At 43.8% G+C, this 18,941-nt stretch overlaps 1 protein-coding gene across 1 annotated transcript in view; it reads right to left on the bottom strand.

Annotated features, from left to right (window-relative positions):
• Nucleotides 1-18,941, bottom strand: part of Nfkb1 (nuclear factor kappa B subunit 1) — a 109,026-nt gene that overhangs the window by 49,902 nt on the left and 40,183 nt on the right. The gene's annotated exons all lie outside the window — the stretch shown is intronic.

Raw genomic sequence — 18,941 nt, 5'->3', positions numbered from 1 at the left:
ATGACAAATCCCCACCTTTTGTGGCTTTAATAATCCATGACTGCAAAAGAATGTAGGGATGCAGCTTGTAATTCGTGGACAAACAATGTCAGAAGCACTCACTTACGCCAGTCTCTTGCCAGCTGGTGCATTTTAAATAGAAAATGAAGTGTCTAATAGTGCTCTCTGACACTGTTTCTTTTTATTATTTTACTCTTTTTACTATACTACATGCTTCGTCAATTCTCCTTTTGAAGAAATTAGAAAATAATATCAAATAAGATGGTCAAAAGCAGCCCGGGATCCAATCACCCTCAGCATCTCTGGGGCCACTTTTTGGCTGGGAGCCCGCCGCCTCAGGATCTGTGCCGAGGGATTTTGTTCAAGTCAGGTCCTGCTAAGTCTCATCATTCCTCTGCTCAAAATTCCAAAAGTGAAGATGATTGAAATTGAGTGATTAGCACAGGGGCTCATTATATAATTCCATGGACACATGCTTACAATTTCCCGTGTTAAAAACCGAGACAAACAAAAACATCTGAATGTCTCTCTATTCTCAAAAAGCCTTTTCAGCAGTTGAGGAGGCCCCAGGGCTGGGAGAATCTGATCCCCACTTCCTCTTGGACCCTGTTTCTTCTATTTCCAATGCAGCCACACCAGACTCTGCTGTTTTGGAACTTTCCAGGTGAGCTCCCAGCAGAGAGCTTCTGGCCTCGTGTGGTCTGCTGGGACACTCTGCTACCTGCAGGTTTGTACACGCTCTCCTTGGGCGAGCATTCCCTGGGTCTTCCTCTACCTAACTCTTGCCACTCCACCCGCTGCTCTTCTCCCTACTTCACTGTCTGTCAGTTTACTCTATTTCCCATGTATACGGATGTTTTGTCTTCATATACATCTACACACCAGAATGGGCACCAGATCCATGGGACTATAGTTCAGGTTGTGAGCCACCTGAGTTGAACTCTGGACCTCTGGAAGAGCAGCCAATGCGCTTAACTGCTGAGTCATCTCTCCAGTCCTTTTCTCTGTATGTTAAATACCATCATGTTTCCTATATTAATAATGTCCTATCTTCTTCACTAGAAAGGCAGTGGTGCCGCTGGGCATTGGTGGCACACACCTTTAATCCCTCAGGAGGCAGAGGAAGGAGGATCTCTGAGTTTGCAGACAGCCTGGTCTATAGAGTGAGTTCCAGGACAGGCAGGACTACAGAGGGAAACCTGTCTTGAAATCCCTTCACCCCTTCAAAAGAATGGTAAACTACATGAACGGAAGCATTTTTTTTCTTTTATCCTTTCTACTCCTTAGTGTCCGAAATAATTCCTGTTATATTATCTTGTTACTAGGTACATAACTAACAATTGAGATAGTATTAAAATGCTATTTAGTGAAGAGAAATTACTAAAATATTAAGACTTGTATTAGGTGGGAAAAAAATAAAGTGCTAATTTTTCTTTTGCCTTTAAAGATGTCTGGATCCTAATACACCCTCTCAAGAAGCTTCTTGAGCTAGATGTGATCATTATATATCAGAGTACAACATTAGCCAGAGCCTAGGTCTAGTCAGGGACTCTGGTCTTGTTACTAGCCTGGAAGTCGGTACTGAAACCTCTAGGAATCCCAGCAGCAGTGGGAAATTCACTGTTCAGTCATCATCACTGGGAAAATAAGGCAGGGCGAGAGCTTCCCTTAAGACCAGGCTAGTCCTTTGCTTTCCCCCACCCCCCTCAGCAGCCTGCTGCCTGCCCGAGGCTTCCTCTCCCCTGCACCTCCCTCATATGTCCCCTTTCGTTTATTTTGTTATTTCCCTCACACTTGCAGGGTCCCCATCGTTGTTCCACCCCAATTCCTCAGCCTCACAACTCCTCAGACTAGAGGATCCTTCTCTGGTGGATAGATGTACCTCCCCCAAAAGATCTCATCCTGATGTGACACAGGGCTGTACCGCCAAGACCTCAAACCAGTGGAATCTCACGCAGCAAGAACACAGGCATTGGGGGCAGACTGACCAGCTCTGAATAGCAGACCCTCCATTACCAGCTGATACCAGATCCTGGGAAAGTTAGTAACTTTTGACTTCTTTTCATATGAAAAACATGAACATGAGAACATAGTCTCTGGGTTTTCACAAGTATTAAAAGGAGACAGATCACTTAAGTTGCTTGGTATTGTTCTTGATGCAGAATAATCGTCCTTTTTCCCCCTTGCCCTCACAGACAGCTGCTGCTGGGGTTTCCTGGCTCTAATGCGAAGTCTCTGCATGCAAGCTTTACCCCAAATGCCTTTTCCTTTCTGTCACTGATGCTCAGGGCTCTTGTCACCAATTCAGAGAACTGTGTCTGTTCCTTTTTCCAGGAACAGTGATCTTGTTTTTACGCTCAATGTTTATTCTAGATCTCTCTGAATTACTCCCTACCCCAGGAAGGATCTGAAGGACCTTTCCCTTAGTTACGGACACACGCCCTCTTCTTCCTTATTCTAAGGACAGCAGCCCTTTCTTGGTGATGTTAAGTACAAAGGCCATCACTTATTCAAACACATGGAGTCTTGTGCTACTCCAAGAAAACAGAACCATTTTTTTTTTCATTTGACGTTTTCTATAAGCCAGCGAGAAAGGCTAAGGCACTACTCACACTTGCTCATACGCCATTCTCTACCAACTGTTCAAGAACATCTCTAGTTATCAAGAAGAACCTCAAATTGAAGCCGTCTGAAACCTAACTAATTCCATTTGTCTTCAAATGAAACCTGCTTAAAGGCTGTGACTGACTTCATGTTTCCAGACCCATTAGTCACTTCTTATTTACCCCACTGGCGACCTCGGAAGCTCAGTCCCTCTTCTGACCTGACCTCCCTTCTCCTACCCCACTGGCTGCTTGCCACCCCTCATCCCCCCACCCCAGGAGCAGTCTCAACAAGCACTGGTTCCTGGTTCTTAGTCTCTGGTCTCTTTTTGATATTCATCCACTATGGGTTGAATTATCGACTCCATATGATACCAAATTAATATCCATGGGTTGGAGAGATGGCACAGCGGTTAAGAGCACAGACTGCTCTTGCAGAAGATCTGAATTTGGTTCTTAGTGCCATGTTGGTTTGAGAGGCTCACAACTGCCTGTAATTCCAGCCCCCAATGTGATCTGGTCTCCTTGGACACCTGTACTCATGCACAAGTGTGCAGAGCACCAGTGTTCTCACCACCCCATGAGCACGTCTGACATTTCCAGCTATCAGCAGGTTTACCAATCAACGTGCCCAAGGCTGGGCCTTTCTTCCCAGACCACTTTGCCTCCTGTTAAACAGAGCAGCTGTGCTCTTCTTACCACGTGGGAATGCTCTGCTTCTCATTTCGCCTCCTGTGATCACTTAACTGCCAAATTTGAGAGTAAGGGCACTGCCCCACCCTGCACTCCCCCTTTCCTCTGTTCTCACTGCCTTAGTTTACCCATCTTAGCTTAAAACCTAAGTCTAACTCATGAGGAACCAGAAAATTCTTCTAACTGCCGTCCCCGGGTCTTTCCATCCTGGGACCCTTTTGCAACAGCTACTAGGTTTATGCACCTGAAACACAAGGTATAATAGTATGTGTTTCTATTTTCTTAAAATAAAATACAGTCTAGCTTCTTGCACAACTTGTCTCTATTATTTCATTTTAAAAATATTTTTACTTGGTCCCTTTTAAGGACATTTTGCTGCAGTGAATTGCTCACTATTCCTGCCCAACCTGTGAGATTTCTATTTTTGAGCCTGTTGATTTTCTGACAGGTGCTGTTTTCTCTAGCTAGATGGATGCTTTCAAATGCCTACCGTTCTTTAAGATAGCACCCCAATCCTGGACAGGAATCCTTCTGTAGATACTCAGAATGGCAACTCACACGGACCTACCTTACTTTAGAGCCATAAGATCACATATGCATTTAGTAGAAACAAAAACAAGACGGTTGCGCTGAGGCCATTCTCACGCAGACGCCCGCCAGCACAGAGCAGCAAGGACAACGCTCGGGAGGACCTCACTGCATTTCAGAGATGCAGCACCAGTGGCTTCTGGAAATGGTTTGTTAAAAGATCTGAGGGATGAGTAAGGCAGGAGGGATGGATGGTGACGAGCAGCCACCGGCAGCCTTAGGGAAGGATGCTGACATCGGTTCCTAGGATCCCTGACTGAGGGCTGTTGGAAGGGTCCATCTAGGCAGGTTCATCTCATTAACCTGATTCGCAGAATCTGGAAAGTGCTAGTAAAGGTGAATGCACAAAGCCAACAGCTTGTGAAACCGTTCTAGCTCTTTGGCTGGAAACTGAAATTAAGAACAGGAACTTGGCACTGAAATTCCAAAGAGGATTTTTTTTTTTTAAATTCTTGTTCTCCCTTAGGGTGTTCTACTTGCAGATGTATCTCATTTATGGAGAGACTAGCAGCAGAAATGCTCAAGCATCTCCAAGTCTCAAATTCTACTTTCAGAATTCACCCCTGGGAAACAACATCCTGATTGTGCTAGGGCCTGGTCAAAGTGGCATCTGGGTGGGACGTGATCAGGAGCAGGTTCTAGATAAAACAGAAGTGAGACTGGGTGGAGGGCCACAGGCCTGTCACTTGGAGGCAGCTCACAATCGCCATCAGCAAGGCCCAGCAGGGCAGCACAGGAGGCAGACTTCTCTTGCTCCGGACACAGGAGCCATCCTCCCACACGAGGTCACCCTAGCTTCACATCATTCCTTTATGTTTCCAAGTAAAAAAAAAACCAAAACAAACAAACAAACAAAAAAAACATTTAGGAGCACAAAACTAGGAAGCTTTACCCTGCTTTCAACTGTGATTTCAGGGCTGAAGAAAACAACAGGGATGTTTATAAAAAGTCTGAACTGTCATTCTCAAACGTACAGAATGCTACGAAATCTCCATTTGGTATAAAGGGAGAACTAGTCTGTCTATGGCAAATGCATTTTGTATATTTTGTATTTCCTGTCAGGAGAAACTTACCAAAGCTTACCTGTCTCAAAAATATTTCTCTCCACTCTGACCACACACACACACACACACACACACACACACACACACGAGCACAAAATTAGGAAGCTTTACTCAGTTTGAAGTAAAAAAAAAATATACACATACACACGTATATGTATAGATATATGTATATACATATATGTCTATATACATACATACATACACACACACATAGTTTTTTTAAAGGTCTGGCTAGGAATCTGCAAATTTTCAGGTAAGAACATTTAGATTAATTCAGTGACTTGTAGAGGTCTACGTCCCTAGTTACTGCTGTAATTTTGTTTAAACCACTAATCACTTTGGTCTCTGAACGCTTCCTTTGTAAAATTTCTAGCCCACAGTCAACAGAGCTCGAGCTTTAAAATGCTATGGCTCCCTACACTATATACGTAAGACATATAGATGCTATGGCTCCCTACACTATATACGTAAGACATATAGATGCTATGGCTCCCTACACTATATACGTAAGACATATAGATGCTATGGCTCCCTACACTATATACGTAAGACATATAGATGCTATGGCTCCCTACACTATATACGTAAGACATATAGATGCTATGGCTCCCTACACTATATACGTAAGACATATAGGACAATGGTCACCAGTCACAAATCTAAAACAAAAGAAAAGAAAAAGGGTCTGACAACACAGAATTTGAGTTGGAAAGAACCCTGACCACGCAAACAGCTTTAAAACTGGGTGTTTTAAATACATTTAACCACAATTACAAACCGAGAAAACACACAATCAACACTCAAATTACCTGTGCCAAGGGGGCCTCTGATAGCATGGAAAATCAAAATTTAGAGACAAAGAAAAACCTTTATGTTAGGCAATGATTTCAACGTTTTCCATCAAGGCTGAGACTAGGTACTCAATGTGTTATTCTCTGTGACTCTGCTGAAGGTTCTGCCTTGGGTAGCTCAGAACTGCAACACTGGGGATGTCAGCAGAGCCTTATCATGGGGGGGGGGGACACAGCAAGCAAATAGATAATTGGCTATTTTAGACAAATTTCTAAAAAAATTCTGTATAAACTTAAAAATTAAGCAGTCTAAAACACATTGGGTAAAGTAAGTCCAAAACAAAAATTTAATTCACTGACCTGTTTATTTCCTGAAAACAGAGATTATTCGTGAAAAATTTCTAGCATTATCTTAAAATGATAGTTTAAAATTTATTTTAGTTGTGTGTATATAAGTATTTCCCCTGAATATATGTGTACCATACGTGTGCCTGGTGCTCACAGAGGCCAGAAGAGGGTATCAGATCTCCTGGAGTTACAAATGGTTGTAAGCCGTCATGTGAGTTCTGGGAGTTGAGCTTGGGTCCTCTGCAAGAGCAGTCAAGAACTCTTAGCCACTGAACCATCTCTCCAGACAGCCCTTAAAATGATTTTGATCCCAACTTAATTTGGGATAATTAAGAATATTTTTGATTCTATAATGTCCAAATTTATTTGGGATTAAATATCACTGATTTATTTATTTTTTCTTAGAGGCATATAATCACTCTCTGGGTATATGTCTCTTAATATTTTAAGATTTTATTTTATTTTAACTTATGTATATACTTATGACTGTGGATGAGTATGTGCACAGACATGCAACTACCCACAGAGGCCAGAAGAGTATGTTGGATCCTTTGGTGCTGGAGTTACAGGTAGTTGTGAGCTGCCTGATGTGGGTGTTGGGAACTGAACCTTGGCCCTCTGCAAGAGCAGTGTGTGCTCTTAACTGCTGAGCCATCTCTCTAGCCCCTAGTTAGAAAACCAACCCTACCACCACCATAGAAGTCCACTATAGAGAAGCAACCAGGCTTTAACTGACGGCCAGAACTCAGGGCCCTGATCTGAGTAGAATTTGAGCAGAATTTGGTTTGTTCCATGGTAAATAGGGCCGCAGTACGAGGGACAGGAGGGCACTGGGGAAGAAGGAAAGTGGGAGGAAAGTACACAAGCAAGCACACTACAATGCTTCTGCCACTTCCTGCGGAAAACCCCTATGAAAGAAGGAGAATTACAAGCAAGTAGACCTGGGAAATTTTGCTTTGCTTCTTGGCGACACTCCATCGGTCATGTTACGCCCCCAGACTTGAGCGTGGCAAAAGAGAAATGACAACCCGAGTGTCAGACTGAGGTTAACCAAAGCCGTGCGCTCTCTGTACAGCATGATGTAAACAAAAGCAGGAGGGGGAAACACCAAAACTTCTATTGATTTCGAGGAGAACGACAGCAAGCGATTCAAAAAAAAAGCATCACGCTATACCTGGTCTTTCTGGACTGAACCAAACCAAGCGCTATCATGTTGTAACTGAACTGTTTGGCCTTTGTTAATAAACTGACACACAGTGTAAGAAGTAAGCCATGCCCTTTGAGCCTTGGAGACAATGGCCAACAAGACACTAGCATCTATGGCTTTTCCTTATCTATCAGAAAAGTATAACTTCCTGTAATCTTGATTAGCCAAGTTTTGTTATAAAGTTATGATCTATTAAGGAAACTCTTTCTAGAGGCCTATAAAAAAGAGCGCAAGAGCTGCATATTTCCCAACTGCAGAGCTCAGGTCCGCCCAGCCTTCCTTCCTTCATTTGTAGTCTTCCAGGACAGTTCTGAGCCACTGCGGTGACAGCAAGTTCTCTCTGTTCTGGGTGAGCTGTGCCTCCCAAACCCGTATCTTCTGGGACTTCAACTCACTGTGGCGACAGGGTGCATCCTAAGTTGTCCCATGACAACTATTCAAGTACTCGAGGGCACCAAGACTATCCTGTAAGCCGTAAATATCCCTAGGCTCAGCAATCGCTTCTCACATGAGGAAGGCTCGAGCATGGCCGCTCCACCAGGCTGACTTGAGCCCACTGCTCAGGACGTTACACGCACATCTGGTGTCATCTTTCACTGGGGTAGGCGGGAGACCACTATCTCTTGGGGCTTATACACCATGTTTCCACTAATGTCGCCTGATGAGGAGTGACTTGTTTGGCAGCTGCAGGCCTTGCAGGAGCGTGCTGAGTGTATCAACAACACGCTCTCAGCATGTTCTGCTGCTGATTCACCCCTCTGTCCTGTGTGTCTATGTTCAACATCAAGGCTTAAGAATTTGGCAGTTTGCTCCAGCTTTCAAGATTAATTTGAATCTAAAGTATTTGTTATCTATCACTTCTTATCAAAAAATTGATAAGAACCTTAAAGACATCGAGGCTAAACGTATATTGAAATGGTTAGGAACAATGCCTCGGGCTGATCTCTCCACACCGACAACACGAAGGGCCAAAGTAGGCACCGCCAGTCTCTTTCCATCATCTCAGCATGTTTGACTTCTTATGCAGAGGCAGTGAGGCAGACACGGTGTGATGTGCCTACCTCTCTGACATCTTGCGTGAAAAGCACACCATTCAGTGTGCTTCTGGCATTCCATCATTAGAGATGCAGAATCACTATAGAGCTGAGTGCATTCCAGTAAGGGGGCCTCCATCCACCCCAGGCACACACACACATATGCACCGACTGCAGTGCATCCTTCGAAAATTCCCAGGAAACACCCCAATACCATCTCTTACATATCTGCTGCTTGGCTACTCCCTGTGATCCTAGGACACAGGAATAATCTCATTCATGTGTATGACAACAGAGCTACGACACGCCGAGAAAGTGACTTATGTATATGTATGTACTTCATGAATGTGAGGAAGGCCATGGGGGTTCAAAACTGAAATGGAGCACAGTGAGTTTACTGGGTTCAGATTCTAAAATAACCAATTAGTCACAACTCTGATTAATGGATAACAAAACCAACTGATTTTACAACAATTTCTAAAGGGTCCAGTTTGTCTCCTGCACGTGAAAGGGTATGGGAGGCTAATAAATACCACCATGCAAAAATAAAGTCAGTAGGAATAGGAAGGTTCCTAAAAATCAACATAAACAAGAGTCTAACCCTATAACTTAAGGGAAAAATGTAACCACAGAAAGTACTATTCTGGTTGATGGTTCCCTGATGAATTTTGGTTTAGAAATGCAAAGAAAATTTCAACTCTATTTGTTAAGTTGACAGGGTTGATATTAGCACAGTAACTCTACAACCATACCATCTCCCTGCATGTTTGAAAATATTGTAGGGCCAACTAACTGAAAATGAATTACTCCTATTATTGGAAATGAGGTTTACAGTATTGGGGAAGGGAGATACAAACATGGGATGGAGGTGAGGGGAGAAAAGCCTGTGATGCTGGCCACAGTCAGGTGTGAAACAAGCTTTGAACTCAAGACTTAAAAAAAGACAAACGATCTAGTCCAATGAGAGTCTAGAAAAAGTCTCTCTGCGAAGAGAGGTCAGAGTTATGGACAGATCAGTAATCTCAGGGAAGAGCAGGAAGACAGAGGAAGATTCTAGACCATGCCAGGAACGTTCACAGTGGATGGAGCCATGTCTAAAGAACATGAGAGCGGGCATGCAAGACTCCCACTGGTGGTGACTAGTACAATTTTAACATCACAATAAATAATGGCAGAAATGGTACATGGGGCCCGGAATGACACAAAAAGCCAAAACTGTATTTATCTGATGTACTTAGGACCAAACATGCTTCAGATTTTGAAACTTTTCAATTTTGGAATATTTACAGTTTTGGTTTTTCTAAAAATCTGAACTCCCATCTTATTTGAGACAGGGTCTGTCTGTCTTTTTCTGTCTTTCTCTCCTCCCAACCCCTACTGCATACGAGGTCCATGAGTTCCCAGGGACTCTCCTGTGCCCACCTCCCACCTCTCTGTAGGAGCACTGGAATGATAGCCATGCACTACTGGTCTGCATCCAGCGGTAAAGTGGGATCTGGGGATTCAAACTCGGGTCTTCAGGCTTGTAGGATGAGTGCTTTCCCCCGTTGAGCCATTTCTCCCTGGCCCTTTCAGAGCATTTTTGATTTTGTATTTTCCAATTAGAAATGTTTAAACTGTATTAAAAATGTTCAGTGTGAAGAGAAAACTACTTTGAAGAGTGGGAAAATTAAGTGCCAACTAACAAAAAGTATAAAATAATCAGCAGAAACTGCAAACCACAAATTTGTAATCAATTAGTAATATTTGATTGAGAAAAGACTCACTCATGGATACTGAAACCATTAGGAGGCAGATGGTTTATGCCAGGTCTTAAGCAGTGGAGGTGGAAACAAGCAATTGGATTCTAAGCAGTTTGAAGGTATAGCCAGTAGGATAGACTTTAAATGGAGCTCAGGAGAGAAGGGTCAAGAATAACTCCAAGACCTTTGGGTCTGAGAAACTGGGGGAATTCCACTTCTAAGAATGGAAGACTTCAAGTGGGGAATTAAGAATTCACCTTTGAACCTGGTAAGTGTACTAGATATCCAAATGATGAAGTCAACCAAATAGCTGAACCTGAAGTCTAGGGTGGAGAAAGTAATTAGAAGATAAGTGTGAGTCTGTACAGAAAACCAGGAGAGGCGAGAGAAAGACAAGCTAGTTTTGTCCAAGTGTTCATCAAACCCGACGAAAAACTGGGATAATAACACTTTCCTGGCGGAGCTCAAAAAGGTTTTGCAGCACAAGAGCTCAGTAAGACTGTGTGTCTTCTCACATCCACTACCGATTGAGTATGTCTATTCCTAACTGGAGCAACAACTGAGTATCCAAAGAATGAAAAGGAATTTAATTTAGCAAAGTAGTTCCTGTAGATCTCCTTGTAGGAAAACTAATAAGACATGGGTCTTGTCCTCAAGAAATAAGGCCTAGAGATGAGGAGAGGAAGTGAGTCAGCACGACAGACATGCCACCGGGCAGGCGCCCATGAGAAAGGAACCCAAGAACTCACCCAAGTGAGCTGGTGGACGGGAACAATCAGGGCAAACTTCCTGAAGGCGTCACCACATTGAAAACTGTATCATCAAATAGGTAAGAAATAAATGGCCCAACAAAGAGTGAAAATAAAGCCATGTTAACAAAAAAATCAGAATTCAGGGCCGCGGTGAGCTCACAGGTAAAAAGCACTATCTGTGCACACCTAGTAACTGGGTCTGGTCCCTGAAACCCAGGTAGAAACTCCAAATGGGGGTGCACAGCTACAACCCAGAACACCTGCAGAGAGATGCGGGCAGAGGCAGGAGAGTCAGCTGCAAGCAGTACGCACCACGGTGGTAACCAAGGGAGCCCATGCCGAAGGAGAGACTCTGCGAAGCTGTCCTCTGACCTCCAAATGCATGGAGTGCCATATGAAAAGAAAATGTGAATGATATCCATGAGTACTCGGGCTGCTCAAATTGGACATGGTGGGTCAAAATAGAAAAAAAAGAAAAGAAAAGAAAGAAAATGGGGGTCTGGGGAGGTGGAAGACGGATATGGGGAAGTTAGGGAGACTGAAGGAATGAATATAATCACAATATACTTTATGAATTTCTAAGGATTACAAATATAATAAAAAAAAAGGCTGAGCGTGGTGGCGCATACAATTTAATCTCATTTAAATCCCAGCACTTGGGAGGCAGAAGCAGGCAAACACCTGTGAATTAAAGTTCAGCGTTATCTATATAGTGAGTTCACGGCCAGTTAGGGCTACATAGTAAGACCCTGTCTCAAAAAAAAACTTATCTCTGGGCTGAGGAAATGGCTCAGTGGTTAAAAACACTCACTGGTCTTATAGCAAACCTACGTGGCTGCTCACAGCCAACAACTGTAACTCCAGTTTCAGGGGTCCCAACCCCCTCTTCTGGCTTCCATGGGCACTGCACACATATGAGGCACACACACACACACACACATATATATACATACATTCATACATATATATACACACACATGTAGGCAAAACACTCATTCACATAAAATAAAAATGAATAAATCTTTTTCAAAAGCTATCTGAATGATGAAACATTTCAAAGCAACAGAGACCTCAGGATAAGTCAGAAATTACTGTCAGTCAGGATTACGAAGCTTGGCCTCTGACAGAAGGCAGACTGGAACATGAAAAAGACAGCATGTCCCAAACGGCTAGGAGAAGCTGCCTATGAGCCACGAAAGCCACACAGTCTTGACAAAGTAGACTGATACGAAAACCCCTCAGAGCACTTCCCTGGGGCAGACACTGCCCTTTACAACACTGATTCATTTAATATTCCCAGCGGCAGTCTGAGGTACGGAGCGATTCTTCTGTTAGTCCTCCAGGGGCACAGAGAAGGCAGCTCAAGGTTACAGTGAAGGGGACGGGTCTGCATCTGAACCTGGCTTTGCTGCTATTCATGCAGTCCTACCTTTGAGAGGTCTTTGGGGGATACTGCAGAACGTTTAAAATCAGCAACGGATGTTTCACAGATGAGCAGACTATGTGTGCACATACGAGCTGTGTGCTTACGCCTACATGCAATTGGATGTGCAGTGTGAAAGTGCCGAGAGCTATAAGGACGCACGGTGAACTGGTTTGGGGGCGCACTGAAGAAGCTCCTAGCAGTCTTCTCCCCAGGGAAGAAAGGAATCTTGGACAGGGGGGCATTTACTCTTCACTGCACATCTGTTTTGTGTTCTGTGAATTTTTATTAAATGCAAGTGATATTTGTAAATAACAATTAATTTTTTGGTTTATTTTTAAACAAAAGATTCACCCTGGGAGTGGCATGGAACAGCCGTTCTCAAAAGGACAACCCAGGATTACACAACTTTAGGAATTAAGAGTTTAGAGATTTTAGGCTGATCATAGAATAGAATAGAATAGAAGTGTCCATTAATAGAAGAATTAATCGACACTTGTGGTCTTTGGATCCTCTATACTTTACTAGTACACAGATCTTTGCTTGGTGATCCACAAACTCAAATTCTTCCACATGTTCATTGTCAGCGGCTGACCCCACTTCCGGAATCAGGGCCAGAGTGTGGGAATGGCTGTAGCACCCCCGCTCGACTGCCACAGTCACTGCTACCTGTAGGACATGTGGTTGGCAAACTCAGACGGGCAGTGGCCTAGGGATGGCCAGGGGGGGGAACATAAGCTTTGATGTCAGCTTTTGGGGAAACTCAGGCTCTTCTCAGTGAGCCTTGGCTGTGCTGGTCTTTAGAGGAGAGCTGGGCCAATGGGAACTTTTCTACGAGTATGGTAGAGTTTGGTGCTTACTAATTAATTCTTCCCTTAGAATTTTGAGTTTTTAAAATAATGATCATTTTGCTTAAACCTTTCTAGTATTCTTTTTTCTTTAAATCATTTTTGCAATTAGAAGATTCAAATGGGCTTAGAAACTAAGGCAGAAAAGCCAATTTTAACCAGGAAAAGATTGGTGCTATGCCTAAGATCTATGCTACAGTGTCTAGCCAAGACTGGGACGTGGCTGTCCCGGCTGCAGAGGAGTAGGCTGGGGAGGAGCAAGCAGGAGGGACAGGTGGAGACCTGGTGGGCACGCGTGCAATCCAGTGCCTCCTTTAGCTCCACCATGGCAGGACCCTCAGACAATTCTCCCTGCACACTAACCACTTGTTCGCTGTACACATAACTGCTTGCAGCCAGGCAGTGGTGTGCTTGCCTTTAATCCTAGCACTTGGGAGACAAAGGCAGGCGGATCTCTGTGAGTTCAGGGCCAGCCTGGTCTACAAGAGCTAGTTCCAGGACAGGCTCCAAAGCTACAGAGAAACCCAGTCTAGAAAAATCAAAAAAAAAAAAAAAAATAACTGCTGGCTACCTTCTACACATGGGAATCATTCTAGTGTTAACTTCTGCTCTTGTGGAAATAACAGGCATCTTCATGGCTTTTCATTAAGCCTACACACATGTCCCAAATTAAGATTTAAAGCCATTCACGTGCCAGGGACAATGCCAGCTTGTTGGCTTTTGGTTTTTCACTTAACGGCACAGAACTCCTGCAAAGTAGTTGTTTCTATTTTCATCTCATAAACAAAGCAAAGTTTGAAGAGCTTCAGCAACCTGCTGAAGATTGCCTCACCAGCAAGCAGCACAATAGGGAATGAGGTGACGGCTTTGTTTTTAAGCACAGCCTTCCTCCACTAAACCACAGCTCTCCTTAGCTGTCATAAGACGAAGTCTCCACTGTAGCACATAGCATAGCGGGTTTACTCAGATCCTGCAAATCTTTGGGAATGACATTGTGTAACATATGCATATAGAACCCACTTCCTATGGGAAAAAATGTATCACCTTCTCTGCATCTAACTATTGTTCACTGAGTTCACACCCAAGATGAGCTTTTGTAAATTAGAATGGTTTAATGAAATCTTGAAGTACTATGTTGGGAATGGGTTGACTAGCTCACAGAGTTGATGGTTAAATTCTCACTTTTGCAAACCTGTTGACTTCATATTAGTACCTTGAAATTTACTGTGGGAAGGAAACTGTCAGATTTGCTACAACCAAGAGCCTACTGCCAAACATTTATTACATACCCTCCATCCACCCAATAAAGAAATGCCGTAGGAATTCAGAAATGCCTAGAAAACAATATTCAAAACACCAATACGCGGGTAAATCCCTCAGACCCGAAAAGTTTTCTAGCACAACCTAACTATGTAACAAAGGGGCACGTGAGTTGCTTTCTGAATGCTGCACGGAATGGCATGCTCTCTAGTGCATACCATCAGGAGTATAGCTTCACCAGTGAGCATGGCGCTTACAGACAATGAGAGGAAGAGCGCCTCTCTTCCATGCCCACTGCGGAGCTCACGACATGACGTCACTTACATACAGATGCTCTACTGATGCAACTAGTCAAGAAGAGGTCCCTTACACAATATGGCAGTCTCTAACCACACTGGCTGGTGTCTTGATGAGAAGACAGGAGGGGGAGGTTCAGGTACAAAGTCAGGAAGAACAGCCATGTGAAGAGAAGCCGAGATCAGAGAGGCAGATGCAAGCTGGGGTGCTGAGGACAGCCAGCAACCACCCGGAACTCAGAACAGGCATGCACTGATTCTTCCCTGAAGCCTCCGGAAGGAGCATGACCCCACTTGTAGCTTCACTGTGGATTCCGGAGCCTCCAGAACTTTGGAAGAATAAACTCCTGTTGTTTAAAATGACCCAGATTGCAGTTATTTGTTATGGGTACCCTAGGAAAATGAATATAATAGTTGTACAAATGAGATGCACAGGGCCTGCCGGGATACAGTGAGGGGGCCTAACAAAACTAAAATTTCCTTCTGCCCTCTTGTTTTCTGTGAGCTTTCTATAACATCAGGTGTTACCTCTAGACACACGCTTTTGGAATAGTAGTCAATTTCATGAATTTTAAAACTAAAGCAGAAGTAATTATGTTTGAATGCTGACTGTATACCAGGCACTGAACAATGGAATTTACCCGCGTATTTTATAAATTTGGTTCTCTATGCCAGTTTCACAGATGAAGTTGAGGCTTAGCCACACTGAATAACACCGCTAATAACGCAAATCTAGAGAGCTACCTTACACCCGGCGCTGGAGGCCACATCTCAGCTGGTGCTAAACCCTGACTATGCTGTCACAAGCCGAGTACTGCACGCCAAGCCGGGACCCAGGGAGGAGAAGCACACATTTGCTGCCATGCTCCCCCTCCCAGGACCGCAGAGACACGCCTGCTGCTCTTCGCCCCCAGCCACCGTCTCTCTTCCACCTCAAGAAACCTCACTATCCGCTTCCCATCCGATAACTATTTTTCCAATGTCTAGACCATTTCAGTGATATATGATTAGAAAAACGTGTACTTGGCCTTCATTCTTCCTGGCCTGGTTACAATTCCCAAATCTTCTCAAGTACAAGCTAACTTATTTTGTGCTTATGTATCAAACAACGGATAACTCAGGTATCTAAGGATCCTGGGGATGTATTCCTACTTCTCACTGGTCTGCAGATGACTTGCTTGCATATAGTTTTTATTTGTGATCAAATCCACACTCAAACTGTTGTCTCTCCCTGCCCGGATGGAGGGCACCCCTGGACCTGAACTCGCCCTACCGATTTCTAGACTTGGGGTTTCTAGAGCATAAACTCAAGCTCCGTGTCCACAAGAGCCAGAACTGACTCTCTAGAGACATTACACCTTCCGATTTGTCAGGGTCCAGGCTGGAACCTGCCCCTTCACTATCGCTCTGAAGATCACCCGTTAACAGAAACTGAAACTCCTGACTTCAGGGGGGACTCAGTTCCAGTACCTCAGACAGGAAAGGCCCAAACCTTAGCTTTTATTTCTGTGAGGTAACTAGAAACCATGCCTCTGAATTACTCGGTTGGCAATTAGTTCTAGGGCAGGTGGCTCCCGAATGTACGAAGAGCTCCCATGCCTTCTGCACTCCCTACTGTGTCAGTGGTATATGAGTACTCTCTCTTCTCCCCCCCCATGTATGTGCCTGTGTGTGCACTCTAAAAACTGCACACAAAGGCACACGTTTCATTGTGACACAGTCATATATGCTCCCTGCTGATCTTTCTCCCCTACCTCTTCCTTCCTCAAGTAACCTGCATCTTCATGCATTTTTACAAGTCTAATTACACACAATAGGAAAGGTTTGCTGTGTCTTTGGTACAGGGGACGTTTCTGTAGGAGGCACATCTCTTGGTGTTTTATTCTGTTAGAATTACCTGCGCCACTCGCAAGGCTTTGGAAGCTGAACAAGGCCAACGCTTTCAAGAAGTGGAGAGGAAAAGCCTTCCGTGGAGTAAAGCCTGGGAACTATCCGGCTCGTCCCCATGGGCCTGTGAGGAACCAGCGTGTGTTGCTCTGTGTCTTTAAGCTTCCTGCCTGCAGCTAACACCTACTGGAGCTGCTAAGTGAGTCTGACTCACCGCACTTTCCTGTCAGTCCAAAGTTCAGCCGCTCAAGCAGGAGTCCAGACTCAACCAGTTCAGTTTCAGTCGTGGGTAAATAAAGCTACAGCGTGCACACTTCCCTCAGTCTAGGCTGCACAGAGGCTAACAGCTAAACTAGTAGAAGGGATAATTTAGAATCCTGTTTGTCTTTCTTATTCCATGTATTTATTTACTTAGTGTTGGCTTTGGGGAGTAAGCACACACCGTACATGTGGAAATTTGAGGATGACTCTCAGAGTCCATTTTTCCTTCACCACGTGGATCGGGTGGTCAAGCTCACGTTGTTAGTCTCAGTGGCAAACGCCTTTCCTGCTGAGCCACCTCACAGGTTTTGCAAGCCTACCTGTCTTAATACCCTATTGTAAGCAGTTTTTCAGGTCACACAGATTCTCAATTATCATTTAAAAACAAATATAATATATAATTATATATATATATGATATAATATTCTATTCCTTGAAGAGACATGGCTTCTTTTCAGCCATTAGTGCATATATTATCATTATAAAATACAGACAGCCTCAGGAAATGACCACAGAAACCTGGCCCACTAGGTGACATGCTGTGCTTTATGTATGTGAACTGGGCCCTAAATATCACTGTAGTTGGCACACCTATGGTTCAGAATTACAGGTCTAAGGGACACTCTAAGTAGAGAGAAATACTTAGTATTGTATTTAGCAGTATTCTATGTGCTTAAGAGTGTGGTTTCTAGCCATCTGTGTGGTAGATTCAAATTATAATATCTGAGTGATTTTTGAGCTTTTAATAATAAATCTTGGAAAATTTTCATTGTTTTATAGTGAATCATTTACTTACATAATGTATATAGAAGCACTATCTTTAGCAACTGTTATTGAGAAATAAATAGTAACAACACATTTAAACCCAGGAAATGGCAGTTTGTTTTTTTTAATCATGTTTGTACAACTGTTAGTTAGGCCGATGGCAGTCCTAGTTTGGTGATATATTTAATAAGAGCCTTTTTATTTAAGAAGTGTGGGATTACACATTACCCTGCTCACACAAGAACCCTGGGCCTCATCCCTGAAAGGCAGAGTTGTCTCAGCTTTTTCTATACTTCCCCTTCGTCGTGGAGAATGTGAGGGTTGGAGACCTTACTTCTGTTGCTGTGAGAACCAAAGGAGAAGTGTAAATGAGCACAGCAGCTACCCTGAGGTCCTGAGCACAGCAGCTACCCTGCGGTCCTGGGCACAGCAGCTACCCTGAGGTCCCTCTGATCAGTGCACTGGAGCCAAAGATGACAGCGAAATTCTGCATGTGTCCTCCAGCCAACCTCCACTAGACCTCAAGAACACGTTCCAAACGTTCACAAACATCATTTGGAAGCCTCTGACCTGGAGTCCACTTAGGGGGAAGGATGGGGACCGTGGGAGAGTCAGCAGCAGCACCTGTACCAAAGACTGAGTCCCTCCTGACTATGGAGAAGGTACCTGGAGACATCTGAGGACCACGAGGCTTCCAGTTGTTCACTTTGCCTCATCATGTGGCTTCCTGAATTGAATGGTGGATGTATTAATCCTCTTCAGGCAGAGACCACTTCAATCAAAGATGACTCTAAGAATAGTCATGCTGAGAACACACAAGTATGCAGAGAAACATGGGATGGGAGAGGAAAGGCCTCCATGCCAGGCCTAGAAATTCAGACAACCTGAAAACCCAAGAGGCCTGACATAACTAATTCTCAGGATTAATTTTTACTGCTCTGATTTATATCAAAAGGTTCCTTCAATGAGTATCATTCTCCAACTTCTAATGGTAACACTGATTTAAAGGCTATTTTTTAAAATCCCCTAAGTCAATATTATTCTGGGAGCCAAATGTAAAACTTCTAGGTGACTTAGGAAAAAATTATATAGATGGTTATACAGAGGACGCCCCTGTCTGTGGTGCGGGACCAGCCACGACGCTTAAGTGAGTATCAGTGAAATAATTTTCTTTTTTTTTCTGGTTTTAACCACAAATGGCTTTATATTTAATCAGTATCAAAGATAGGTGTGAGCTGGGGGAGAGGTGAAGGGAGGAGCGGGAAGAAAGACAGGGAGACAGACAGACAGACAGACAGACAGATGGAGACAGATGACTAACTGAGACTTCCCCTTTTCTGGCAGTTGGCACTAAATCTCACATCTTTCCACTGACTGGA

This window comes from Myodes glareolus, chromosome 17, assembly GCF_982192425.1.
Source record: "Myodes glareolus chromosome 17, mMyoGla1.1, whole genome shotgun sequence".
NCBI lineage: Eukaryota > Metazoa > Chordata > Mammalia > Rodentia > Cricetidae > Myodes > Myodes glareolus.
The sequence above is the reverse complement of the archived record's forward strand: the minus strand, read 5'-3'. Positions and strand labels throughout refer to the sequence as shown.